This window comes from Petaurus breviceps, unplaced genomic scaffold (genome assembly GCF_028583685.1).
Source record: "Petaurus breviceps papuanus isolate PSGF00001 unplaced genomic scaffold, PetGlider_PUasm1.0 99, whole genome shotgun sequence".
NCBI lineage: Eukaryota > Metazoa > Chordata > Mammalia > Diprotodontia > Petauridae > Petaurus > Petaurus breviceps.
In genome coordinates, this window is record NW_027187465.1 from 14,978,923 (window position 1) to 14,993,890 (window position 14,968).

Here is a 14,968-nt window from a genome sequence, read left to right on the forward strand (position 1 = left end):
ATCCTGCCAGTGCATCTTCAGAATCTTCCTAAGACAATTCAAATGGTAGCAATTCAGTTTCCTGTTGTATGCTATAGAGAAAGCATGTATGATTGGGAGACTGTGACAAGCTAGGCATAACTCAGGACTCCCATCTGTCTATGCCATTGGTAGCATATGCCTGCAGTTTGGGTGGAAAAGGAGCATGGTGGGCAGTGGTTGAATTTGAGCATTTCCCCCTGTGCCAGCTGAGGGCAGGCAAAGCTGAGGGTCACATGGGAGGGGTCAGTGTTTTCTCTGGAGTTCTTTCATTTCTATTCCCTAAATTTTGGGTGTGGGACTTTTTCCTTTGGCTACCTCTGGTCTGAGTTCATCTGATAAGTAAACATATTTATTCTTTCAAGAGACTTGAAAAATGTATCCGAATGCCTTCTCCTTTGATACAATAATGAGATTTTTTAAATGCTGGCTTCGTTTCCCTTCACCTGTTTTTTCACCAGTGCTAACACCAAACTAGGCTGGGTGGTCTCATGCCGAGGCTTTCTTATTGGCCTGTTTCAGCTGGAGTAAAGAGGCCATCAGAATTGGAATTGGTCTGCTCTGTTAAGCAATACAGAGCTTGGAAGAGAACTTTCTGGATTTCCCTTGGTCATATGGGGACCAAGGATTGAGAAAGAGGTGGAAATAAGAACTTTCTCAAAAGCGAGATTTGTAGTTACTGGGTACGACTTTCTCCTGGGTGCCAAGAGCTCTGGCACCTAGTCCAGTCACACTGCTGACCTTTTGCTAAAAGAGGATAATCTCTTTTAAATCTCCCATGAATTAGTCAGTTCTTTCTGTTCCATGCGATCGAATAGAGTGGCAACTGGTGGACATATGGACATAGCCAAGTCCCTTATATTTCTTTAAAAATAAACTGTGTTAAGCTTTTACTTATCTTAGGCTGGGTATTCTAACCTCAACTGGTAAAAGCAGAGATTTTATTAATTTTCTGTAATTAAATCAAAGGGGAAGGGTTTTTGGAGGGGAAACTCACTACCTCCTGGGGTAGCCCATTCTTCATTGGAATAGCTTCTTAAAATGTGACTTCTTCACACCTTCCATCTGGTGCCTGTCTCCCCTCCTTCCCTTCAAATCCCAAAGCAAGACCAATGACATAATGGTGACTCCCACCTGTGTTTATTAGTACTATATAGAGTCTGGCAGACTACAATCCATTTTTCCCCACACAGTGTTGAGTCCTAATCTCTGAATTTACAATGGGCATTCTAACACACACAATCAGAGCTTTTTCAGCACCTACGCGACTGTTTGAATGATTTCATTATGAGATTGCCACTTGGTAGACTCAGCTTTAAGTCTATCAAAGGCTTTACATGGAGTCTTTAAGGATCTGACCGCTAAATCACAGAGTCAATTCAGTTCAATCCAGGAAACATTTAGTAAGTGTTTTCTTAAAGCTCAAGTCTGACTATGTCTCTCCCCTATTCAATAAACTCCTCTGGTTCCCTATTATCTCTAGGTTCAAATAGAAACCCCACGGTTTAGCTTTTTGGTTAGTTTGTTTGTCTGTTTTAGCAGCTTGCCAACAGGTGGTTAGAGCACTAGACTCATCTTCCTGAGTTCAAATCTGCATCACATACTCATTAACTGTGTGACCCTGGGCAAGTCACTTAACTCTGTTCGCCCCAGTTTCCTCATCTATCAAATGAGCTGAAGAAGTAAATGGCAAACCACTCCAGTATCTTTGCCAAGAAAACCCCAAATGGGGTTAACTGAACAGCAAAAACACAACAACCTGATCTCACCCTACCTTTCTTGTTATTATTACATATAACTACTCATCATACCCATTGCAGTCCTACCAACCTGGCTGAATGAATAAATCAGTTGGTGATTGTGCTAATCACTGGGGATAAAAATATAGGAAAGCAAAACGGTCCCCGCCTTCACAGAACTTACATTCTAATAAGGGGAAGGAAACAAATAGAAGGGAGCTAGAATTGGAAAGTGGTGGTATATAAGGAAAGCAGTTACATTGCTTGGAGAGAGCCAGGGAAGGGAGCAGAGGTCTGTCTCTGGATCTTTTATCAGAGGTACAAAAAGGATTTTTAAATTGATCCGGGAGGTGACAGGGAGTTGCTAGGGGGTTTATTGAGGGGGGGGGAGGTGGCATGGTCATACATCCATTTTAGGAAAATAATTTTATTGGCTGAATAGAGGATGGACTGGAGTGGGGAGAGACTTGAGGCAGGCAGACAGCCCCACCCCAGCATCCATTGCCATAGTCTAGGGGTGAGGCGATGAGGGCCTGCACCAGAGAGGAGACAACATTAAAGGAGAGAAGGGGTGTAGCGATTAAAATTGTCTAACCTACAATAAAAGAGACTGAGGCAAAGCTCTGAGCCAATGACACTTTATTAAAGGCTCCATGGTCCCCTCTAATGAAGTGGCCCACAGATCTTCCTCATTATCTGAGATACCCTCTTCTTCCAGTACCTTGTTTTTATAGTGTTTGATACCCAAATATGCAAAAGAGGCATGGCAAAATATGGAATCTCATTGGTGGATAGATTTTTTCTCTTGAGGACCAAAAAATGACATATTAGCATGGTGGTCACAGGTCGGGTGAAGCATGGGGCATCTCCCCTGACTAAGTGGTTACCTGCTCATGTTGAACAAGAGAGCATGTTCCAGACATGCAAAAATAAATTGGGGGACTTTCCAAAGCATCAAGGAATCCCACCTATGCTGGGTTTGTACTTGGAATCTGAATAAAGCAGGGTGGAGATATCTTTGTCAGCATTCTTGTGGTTGGGCAAGTGAGCCTCATTACTTGGTAAACAAGTAGTGAACATTACATTCAAGTTTGAGGTCCACCATAAGAACCGATTTATCCCTGTATGATTTATGTAAAAAGTGCAGATTGGAATAGAGTAGGGGTCCAAATGAATTATTTCTCACATTCTCCTCCTTCGATCCACAAATAGACCCCAGTCTTTCTCTGGAACATTACAATCTAAATGCATGAAGGGGAATCTTCCATGGGTGACACAAAACCAGAAGGGGAAAGTTTCATTACTGAGATGCATCAGAGAAGACAGAAATGGGCACAACTTACAACATACTGATTACGTTCCATTTGTTTAAACATTAATTCATAATATACTAAATATATAATAAATGCCAGGGATGACTCTCCCACTGACCAAGAACCACAAAGGACAGATACCTCCTAGTAAAACATGCCCTACAAGATATGTAAATCTGGGGACCATTGAGAATTTGTTCAAGTGCAACAATGCAAGCATTCCAGGTTCTGGAAATCTTTTGAGTATATGAAAGCAATTCAAGCAGTTTTGACAAACAGACACTCAAGGTTACACGGCTAGGTGTTTCTGGGTGTGGTGCTGAGTATCTGAGCCTGGATTTGATCCAGGTCATCACGACACTGGAGCCGGTGCTCTTACGGTGCTCTTACTCGCTGAGCCACCTGGCTGCCCCTAAGCAATTGGGGTTAAGTAACTTGCTCAAGGTTACACAGCCAGTTGTTTCTGGGTGGGTTTAAATAAGTTATTTATAATAAAACATGTTTGCCTTTCAAGACATGCTCATCATTCAAGTGGTAATAATAAATCCAAATAAAATTGGCTTTTCCCATTGAGGTAACACAAGATATTCTATCATTTTATTTTTTTTTAAACCAAAAGCAAAGATATTTATATTTTAGGTCTAGTAATTAGTAGAACAACAGTTTGGCCCCATAGACAATTCCAGCAATACCCAATTATCCTCACATTAACTTTAGGAAGGACTAAAATTTTAGGCTAAGTAGTTCAAATCTTGGTTGCTTTGTTGTTGTCCTTCATTCTCAAAGAGGACCAAAATGACATTACTATGCTAGAGTCAAGTTCCAGTGTGTGTGACTGTGTGACTGATCAGGTCAATAGGAGCTTGGAATGCTTTACCACAGGTCGGGCAAAAACAGTCCACGTGAACATTGGGGGTGGATTCTCTAAATTTTCACCTTTCTTTTGAGCTACTTCAATTCTTCTTTGCTCATAGAGCGTAACACCTTCTCTGATGTGGGCACACCATGCTAAGTGGTCCTGTGCCAGGGTCTCCCATGTCACATAATCAATCTCAAAGTTCTTAAGAGAGACCTTGAGAGTGCCCTTGTATCAATTCTTCTGACCATCACGGGAATGCTTGCCCTGTGTGAGTTCTCCATAAGATAGTTTTTTTGGTAGGCATACATTTTGCATTTGAACCATGTGACCAGCCCATCAGAGTTGCACTTTCTGAAGCAGAGTTTGAATGCTTGGAGTTCAGTTTGAGAAAGGATTTCAGTGTCTATTATCTTCTCCTGCCAAATTATCTTCAGAATCTTCCTAAAACTATTCAAATGGAAGCGATTCAGTTTCCTGGCATGGCGCTGGCAGACTGTCCAGGTTTCACAGGCATACAACAATGAGGTCAGCACTACGGCTCTATAGACCTTCAGTTTGGTAGTCAAATACCTCTTCTGTCTTATGCTTTCCTTTGGAATTTCTTATCTCCAGTATTAATCGATGAAATAAGGATTCAATGTTGTATTTATACTGATAACCTGCAATGATTTGCCATAGAAAGAAAATAGGAACAGTAAGGGAAAAATTCTTTGCTAATTTCATGTCAATTCCAGGCTAGTCATATAGATAGTCAATTTTATTGAGCCAAGCTTAAAAGGTGGGATATTTTACATTTGAGAGGAAATGTCATACTGGGTAAATCAAGTAAGCCTCCTTCAGTCCATGCCAAGAGTTATTCTCCCAGTCTTCCTCATGAGAACTTCACCTATAATTCATGGATGTCAACCTCATAGGGTCATTGGCCTAATAGGATTCCTTGATGATCATACCTGGAATCAGAGTAATATCAATTATAGTCCCATGGGGTCTAACAGCAAGTTCTAATAATCATAGCTTCATATATTTATGTGGATCCAATTATTAAAGATCATATACCCTTGATGTAAAAAAGTTCAAGATATTTAATTTTATATTTCTAAGCTAAGCCATGTTCTCAGGGTAACTTTGAAGGGACTTCTTCCTTCTAGGTCCACGTCTTGACATAAACTTAATATAAAATTAGAGGTATAAGAATTAGTCTGTTGTAGCACAGTGAGTAAGAGCACCGGCCCCAGAGTCGGGATGACCTGGGATTGAATCTGGGCTCAGACACTTAGCACCCACCCAGAAACACCTAGCCATGTAACCTTGAGCAAGTTACTTAACCCCAATTGCTTAGGGGCAGCCAGGTGGCACAGTAAGTAATAGCACTGGCCCCAGAGTCGGGATGACCTGGGATCGAATTCGGGCTCAGATACATAGCACCACACCCAGAAATAATGTAACCTTGAGCAAGTTACTTAACCCCAATTGCTTAAAAAAAAAGAATTAGTCTGTTAAAAATACACCATTTACCTGAAACTTCAGAGAATTTTCATTGTTGCATCATGAGAATAACCTTGAGCAAGTTACTTAACCCCAATTGCTTAAAAAAAAAGAATTAGTCTGTTAAAAATACACCATTTACCTGAAACTTCAGAGAATTTTCATTGTTGCATCATGAGAAATTGGAAAATGAGCCTTTGTCTCCCTTAATATTATTAAATAGATGTTTCAAACAATTTTTACATGTAAAATTCTTAATCCAATTTGAAAATTGTGTCACATTTTTCAATGTGACATCTCTTACTAATCATATTATCATAATGAAAAAATGTTACAGGGTGGTTTCTCATAAACTACAGTCTCTATTATCTGATTCAAATGACAATTCAAAATGATCCCTCACTAACATATGTTACTTAAACAAAAATCACCAATAAGGTTCATCTTTTACACTTGCCCTTATCAATGGAATTTGCCATGTGAGGAGAATGGCAGGGACATAGCAGCATTAGCTCTATTTGATTTCAGGTATGAGTTGTAGGCAACCAATTGTATGACTGGATGTCATAGCCAGATTCAGAATTAACCAGGTGGGAAAATGTCTCATTTGCCAAGATGGGGATAAGTCAAGAGAATCCTAGCTTCACCTCCACAAGGTCATTTTCTCAACTTTCCCAGGGACAGACATCCACCTGTGGACCTGTGGCAATCCTCAGACTGCAAGGGTACATGGCATTTCCCTTGAATAAATCAGCAGCCTTATGAGAGATGAGACACTTATACCTGGATTCAAGACTTAGAATATCAGCAAGTTAAAGTCCCAAGAGACCCCTCCTCAAACAGCAAAAAAAATTCACTAATTACAGCTTAGGGCTAGGTAATTGTTATTTTTCACATAAATTAACCTCAAAATTTCATCTATAACTTTTAAACTAGTCACAAATTTTATCTAAATCCAAAAAGAGAACATCAGACCATTTCTAGAACACAATAGAATGAGAATGAGATGAGATTCCCCCAGCAGAGTCCCTGTAGGCAAGTGGGGCATACCTGGCCACAATTTCAAGGGCTGACTTGGGCACAATAATCTTTTTTTCCCTGTAACTGCTCAAAGAGAGGTGCAAGCTGGCACATAGCCACCAATGAGTTTGACTTGAAAGGCAAGCTGAATGACAGCTACACAAATTGGACAAGTGACTGTCATGCACGTTGCCATTGGGGTGGTATCTGGAGTAACCTATTCTGCTTAATTAAATCCATTATTCCTTGTGTGCCACACTGATCCCCTTCATGAACTAAAAGTTATTCCTGGTGATAGAAGTTCTGGGAAGGAGTGGCTTACCTTCCTCAGTCACCCAGACCAGACACATACTTAGTCTTAGATTACTGTTTCCACATCACAAGTTCATACACAGTGAATACTTGGTTCAAGACAATAGCATCCAAAGATACAATCACATGAATTTCCAAATTATCCCAAATGACACGCCCTTATTATTCAAAAGTTTATTTCTCCACTTTGGGTGGGATAAGTCCCAGTTTCTCAAATGACAGTGCTGCAGAGTTTCACAACACTGTCAGCGGGGGCTCATCCCAAGAAACCTCACAGATAAAGATCTCCTAAGAGGATCAGAGGATCTTACCATGTTTTTCTCCCAATAGAAAGTCATTTCTAATTTGTGTTATTTTCTGGTTTAAAAAAAATGCTCTAGTAATCATATAATAGATATATTTATAATATGACAGTATTCAGATTGAAAAGAGGAAGAAATTTGCTTTGACAGCTTCTCTTAGCTTTCCTGTACTTAAAACATCACCAATCGTGATCATAATTTAGTTCCAACCTTTCAAACTTATCAGTTCATAGAGGCATTTCCATGCTAAGCACAGTAGGCTACGTAGACCCTACCATGTGCCAGGCTTTTTCTATGTTTGAAAGTTGCTTAAGCCTGTTTTTAGTAATACTTTAAAACCTTTAGTCTATAATTCCCCAAATTTGTTAACATCTGATGCCAATTAGATAAAGTATCTGTAAATGGAATAGCATTTTGTTGAATTGTATTATTGCAAGGTCTGAACACTACAGCCCCCATCCTTTACACAAGCGCTTCACAACTATGTGTTTCTCCCAACAATCCTGGGAGATAAGTATACATATTCATTATTCCCTTTGGACATACAAGGACTAATCAGATTCTCTAACTTACTACCGTTACTATATTTTCCACACGATCTATTTTGCTTTATAAAGACTAGTGGAAAAAACTAAACTTTATTTTGCACAAGGTTCCCTTATTTTTAGTTGGCTTATATTCAGAAACAATTCATGGTGACACTCCCAACTTTCCCTTACAGAATCTTTGTTTCTTTGAGTTACCCGAAGAACCAAACCAATTCCTTTCAATTTTCTAAATTACTAATTCTTTAGCATAACTATTTAAATTACAGCAAAGAGATAATACTTTCTCTATAAGTCTTAATGTCAGGAAAAACATCCTAACAATGAGAACTGTTCCAAAGAAGGCTGGGCTGCCTCAGGAAGGAGTGTGTTTCCCTTTACTGAAGGTCATCAAAGCAAACCTAGATGACCTCTTTTTCCATTGTGGAAAGTATCTTTTTCAGTCATGTATTCAGATATATATGTGTTTATGCATGTGTATATACATTCATGTATATGTGTATAAGCATGTATGCATATATGTATGTTTGTGTACATGTATGCCCATACATACATGCATGTATGTGTGTATGGCTGTCCTCATCCTTGACGGAATGTTAAATTCTTTGAGCAATGAATTATTCATTTTTGTCTTTGTGTCCCTAGAGTTTAGCACATTGCCTGGCACATAGGTGATTAATAAATGTTCATTGATTGATTCCGACTTCAAAATTCTATGATTTTGGTCAATATAGCAGAGCTTGTTTACCATCATGATTACACAACCTGGGTGTCATTCGCAGAGGTCCATGAAGAAAAGGGAGTTGAAAGGAGAGCAGTCACTGATTTGGCAGGGGGGGGGGGTGGGATTGAAGAGAGGGGGTGATTATAAAAATGGATGAAAAACTGAGATGCTGAATTCCGGACATTCATCCACCTCAGCTCAGGGATTGCTGAGTGATCCGTGCTATTCTTGTCCTGACTACGTACAGGTTGGGGTTGGAGTTTTCTGGGACGATTCAGACAAGCACTGACATGTCTCCCTTCTTCCTCTTCCCCGCCTCTCCCTGCCTCCCCACAGGGCTGCAGTCTGGCCCCTCCAGCCTCCCTACTGAGTGCTCATCTGCTGGCAAGGCAGGCATGGGAAAGGGGGAAGGGCTGAGGCAGGGAAGGGAGGAAGATGCCTCAGCTGCTCAAGTGGAATCATCCAGGCCAGGAAGAAGCCACAGAATCTCTGGAAGGGGACTCAGAGGCCACCCAGCCCAACCCACACCTAAGTGAACATTTCCTCTCAGACATTCTTGCCAAGAAGCCATACAGCCTTTGCTTGAAGACCTCCAGTGAAGAGGAGCCTGCCACTTCTGGAAGCAGCCCAACCCACTCTTTTTAGGGTTTTAGGGGAGGAACATACTTGTCATTTCATTAATGTAGGGGACCCTCAGTGAGGAAACTACCTCTGCCTTTCTTGGACTTCTGTCATCTGGGCTATTTGCAAAGCAAATAATTTGATCCACCTGGGTTGCCTTTCCAAGGATACTTTGAACACTTCTTTCTTTTTCTTAAATATCCATCTTTTTCATTGACAGGCTCAAGTTTGCAGAGTAGGTTTGTATTGTACCATGACATTATTTCATTCCCTCCTATAGTTTCTAATAGGTGCAGAATTGTCTTGTGTTATTCAAGTATCCTTTCCTTTATATTTTTAGGTCCTTTTGGTCCCTTGAAAAATCTGTTGTATATCATTAGAACTGTTCAATTTCACCACTATATGTCTTTGAGTTTTCAGCATAAAATTTTTTTAATGAGGTCTAAGGACTCTCTAAATTAGTACTTTGTTTTCTATGGTTAAGCTCTAGACAGTTTTCTTGTATTATTTCTTGCATTGTGGTATTTAGGTTTTTTGACTTTGTTCTTCTGGAGGACCTAAAGTCTCTAAGTTATCTTTATACATCCTGTCTTTGAGACTAATATGTTTTGCTTGTATGGAGATTATATTTTATTTTAACAGTATTGCTTTTTGCTTCTTTTCTTCTTGACTGTCCTCCACTTCTGTGTATTTGCATTCTCAATTAGTTATTTTTTCTCTTGTTTCTTTGGTGAGACTTGCCACCAAGGATTTAAGTTTTTCTATTCTGTCAATTATTTCTGCTATACAGATCATAAATTCTGCTTTCACAGTTCTTCTCCATGAAATCATTCAGGAACACCTTGCTGTGTTTCCATGCTTTCTTGGGAATCCACACCCAGGGCTCTCTCTCTAAATCGGTATTGATTCATGTTCTTTTGTCTTGTAATATTGATTCATAGATATCTGAATTCTTTTAGCTGGTCTAGAGACCACATTCCCTTTGCTATTCTTTTTATACTCAAAGTCTTTAGCTAGGTTTTCTCCCTCCTGAGAGCTTTGGTAATTCCAGTCTTTTTTCCTTATATTCCCCTATATGTTACTTTCTGACTCCTTCCCTTTTGATGGCAATTTTCCTGGGGGCTGAACCTCAAAGCTATCTTAGTCCCCTCTCATATTTGGCAATTCATGATTTATCAGACCTTAATCTCTGTCCCTAAGTGGCTTCCAGATGGACAGAACTGGCTCCTACTACATGCCAGGATCTTTTCCTCAGGCTTAGTGGAATATCAAACGCATACAAACATGTATCCTGTCCCAGTGTTCTCTGTTTCTCAGCTCTCTGACTGAGCTACGGTCCAGCACAGAGCACTACCATGATGCTGTCTCAGTCATGACAGGCTTCTGTCTTTTGCTTTTCCAAGGCACTAGGAGGAGGGAAGGTGGATGAAGTTGCATTCTTCTGTAAGCCTATAGATCAGCTTATGCAGCCCCACTGCTGGAGCATGGTGTGCAGCAGGGAATTAAAGACTGGAATTCTCTGCCATTCATTCACTAGGTTTTTACCTTGTAAGGTTAGAGACTAGACTTGTGATTTCTCTTGTATAAGGAAACTTCTAGCTGGGGAAATTCCTCCTATGAACATAGGTCAACACCTTCTCTACAACTTAGAGTTGTCTTCTGCAATTCTGTTGGTAAACCTAATAATTTTGGTAATAGTTTTTATTTATATAGTTTTAAATTTTGCTAAGAATCTTAGATCTAATTATCTCCTTTGAGCTTCCCAACCATCCTATGAAGGAGGTAGCATTAGTCTTATTGCCATTTTACAGATAAGGAACCTGAGGCTCAGGGAGGAGAAATTTCTGATCCATGGTCACATAGCTAGCAAGTGCCAGAGGTACAAAATAAACCTAGGACTTCCTGGCTCCAATTCCAGCTCTGAAACTATTTTGTTAAATTTCCTCTATATAGCCATAAGATAGTAGAGCTGGAAGGGCTCCCATATACCATCTAGTCCAGTCTTAATATTTTATCAAGAAAACTGAGGCTTAGAGAGGAAAGAGATTGGCTCAAGATTATGCAGCAAATAAGGGGCAGACCCTAGTTCCCTTGTCACACATTCTAGAGCTCTTTCTATTACAAATCACAAAATGCCCATGCTAGATGTGACTTAGAAATCACCTACTCTGACTTCCTCATTTAGAATAAAGGAAATCGACATCAGTTAGTGGACGTTACTGGCCCAGCATCATATGGCTAGTGATCAGCAAAGCCTGAAGATGATGATGATGATGTAAGTCTTCAGACTCCAAGTTCCAAGTTATTTTTACTGGAGAATACCTGACATCTTATTTCTATTTTTGGACAATACCATCCCTTGGTATATGAGTGCCCCATGTTTACCTTATGTACAACCTCTAATTTTGAGAGTTTCCTAGAGCAAGAGAGGTCATGTCACATAGCCAATATGTATCTAAAGCAAGATTTGAACACAGTCCTTCCTGGGTTTGGGGGCACTTTTCTAGTCCCCTATTTGATTCTTATAGCAACCCTGTTTAGTGGGTGCTACTATTATCCCCATTTTACACAAAAGGAAACTGAGGCTCAGGGAGTTAAGCCACTGACCCAAGGTCACATGGCCAGTCTGTGGTAGAGCCAGGACTGGACCACATCTCATCTGTGGATGGATAGATTCTGTCCTGGATCCTTTTTTCCTTTCTCTATACAAAATGTCAAGAGGTCCTTTTTGTGTCAAGGACCCTTATGGAAATCTGGTGACATCTATGGACCCCTTTCCAGAATAATGGTTTGCATTTACATTCCTAATTAAATGAAATGCTAAATTTCAGCTAGCAAAAATAAAGACATCATTGCCCATCCCCCACCCACCCAAGTCCACAGACTCTCTGAAATCAGCCCATTTTAAGAACCCCTTAGTCTAGAGCATTCCATGGAGTCTTTGTACAGATAATCATCATCCCTCATTTCCTACATTCTCCTCTCCTCATCCCCCATCCCCCATCTATACTTGCCTGTGGTACATATATCTTCACCTAGATGTCCAAAATAGCGTTTATTATCTTTCTTCCTAAATCCATCCCCTTCTTTAATGTTCCCATCTCTGTTACAACTGTGGCCATTCTCTCAATTGTCCAGGTTCAGGACTTAGGGGTCACCCTAATCTCTTTATTCTCTATTATGCCCACCTTCATATCCAATGATATGACAAATCTTCCTCCCCATCACCCTCACCTGTTCCTTCTGTGGACCCTTCTGTCTGCTTACAGTGGAATCAATTCTAATTCAGACCCTCATCACCTCTAGCCTGGACTCTTTATTGGCCTCCCTGTATCTAACCTCTCCTCTCTAAAATCTATCTTCTACATGAGCTCAAATCTGGTCTTAAATACTTCCTAGCTGTGTGGCCCTCAGGCAGTCACTTACCATCTATTTGTCTCAGTTTCCTCATCTGTAAAATGAGAATAATAATAACACGTTACCTTATAGGGTTATTGCAAGGATCCAATGAAATTATATTTGTAAAGTTCTCTGTAAACATTAAAACACTAAATAAGTGCTAAAATGAAATAAAATAAAATAAAATTTATCTTTCACACAGCTGCCAAATTGTTCTACCTTAAGTGTAGTTCTGACATGCCATTCCACCTCAAGAAGCTATCTTGGCTCCCTATTTCCTTGAGGATGAAATATAAACTTTGTTTAACATCTAAAACCCTCTACAATCTGCTTCTAACCTACCTTCTCAGGCTAATTACACATTTCTTCCCTACATGCTATGTTCCACATTCACCTGCTTGCTTTTCCCCTGTACCTGACATTTAATTTCCCACTTACAAGCTTTTGCACTACCTGGAACCTCCTGGTCCCATCAAGTTTTAGCTCAAATTTTCCCTCCTTCAAGAGTTATTTCCTATGTCTTGTATGATTGCACATATATAACATATATCAAATTGCTTACTGTCTCAAGGAGAAGAAAGGAGGGAAAGAAGTTGGAACTCAAAATTTGAAAAACTAATATTAAAAACTATTTTTCATGCAATTGGGAAAAAATTAATTAAAAAACAGAATTATTTCCTGATTTCTTAAAGTTATTCACAACACCAAAATCACTTTGTATTTATTTTGAACATATAGGGAATTCCAAAGATCTTAATACAGCTTAAGGATACTCTGTATTTTGTATATAATAATTGGCATAGCATATTTGATAATACCGGGTGTCCCAGAAGTCTTAGTGCAATTTTAAACATTAAGATACCCTGTATTTTATATATGATATGTATAATATATGTAATAATATAGGGTACCCAAAGTCTTGGTGTGTTTTGAGCATTACTATCTTAAGAGTTTAAGGATACCTTAGATAATGACATAACATATGTGTAGGTATACCTTTATAATTGTATTATATATAAATTATGTGTGTTTATGTATGCATTTAGTTGTGCAGGTTTCACTCCCCAGTCAAATGTAAGCTTCTTGAGGGCAGGGACTGCCTTCATTTGGGGCTTGCTATCCCCCAGTGCCTATCATAGTGCCTGGCATATAGCAAATGTTTCATAAATGTTTGTCGATTACTAGGCCGTCATCACTGGCTATGTGTGTTCCATCCGAAGTTTCTTTCCCAATACTGTTTTTCCTTCATTATAGGACCTGGGCCAATGGGCTCCATCCATTTCTCTCCAGTGTACTCAATCAGTCAGTCAATGTACATTCGTTAAGCACTTCTTGTATTCCAGGCCTTGGGTCTTCTAGGGATGGGCCCTGCAGGAAACAAATTTAAGCAGGTGATTTTTCCTGTGATGAGGAAGAGATAGAAGGAGTTAATGGTGGCACTTTGCCAAGTTGTAATTGGTACCAATTAGGAGCAGTCGGAGCCTCCTGAGTTTGTCTAATAATAGGAGAAGCCAGCGGGCTAGAGAAGGCAGCCTCAGGAACATCTGGCTTCATCGATCTGCCTCCTGAGAAAAATTAGGGCGGGGAGGAGAAAGAAGGGATTTTTTTTCTAGCACTTTGTATGGAAAAGTGAAAGGGTGATGGGCCTGGTAGTATTTGACTCTCTACCTCAGGGCCACTTCCAGCCTGTCCCTGGGCCTCTCCTTGGGCTACTTAAAGACATCTAGGCCTTAGGGAAGAGGAATTGCAGTGTTGAGAAATTCTGAGGGCAATTATTACAGGGATAACACCTGCAAACTGAATCCTCCTCCCCCCATCAGGGAATAAATCTGTGATTCCCCCACATGAATTTAGAGTCCTAGGGGACAGAAAGGGGATCAATCAATAAACATTTATTAACTGCTTGCTATTTGCCAGGCACTGTGCTAATCACTGAGGGCACAAAAAAAGGCAAAAGACAGTCTCTGCCCTCAAGGAACTTGTAATCTAATAGGGGAGACAAGATAGAAACAAATATACAGGATAAATAGGAAATGATTAATAGATGGAGGGCACTGGAATTAAGAGGGATTGAAGAAGGCTTCCTGTAGGAGGTGGGATTTTAGTTGGGACATAAAGGAAGCTAGGGATATCAGTAGTTGGAGCAGAGCAGTCCAAGCATGAGGGACAGTCAGTGAGCATGCTCGGAGCTGAAAGATGGAATGTCTTGTTTGTGGAACAGCCAGGAGACCAGTGTCACTGGATCAAAGAGGATGTGAGGGAGTAAGGTATAAAAAACTAGAAAAGTATGGATGGGAGTGCAGGAGGGAGGGAGGTCATGAAGGGCTTTAAATGCAAAATAGAACATTCTATATTTGGCATGAGAGGCAATAGGGAGTCACCCGCGGTTATTGAGTAAAGGAAGTGCCATGACTGGACCTGACTTTTAGAAAAATCACTTGAGTGACTGAATGGAGGATGGATTAGAGTGGGGAGAGACCTGAAGCAGGCAGCAGGCAGACCCACCAGCTGCTATTGCCATAGTGCTGGAGTGAAGTGATAAACACCTGTACTGTGTGGGGAACAGCATCAGAAGACAGAAGGGATATATATATATATATATATATATATATATATATATATATATATATA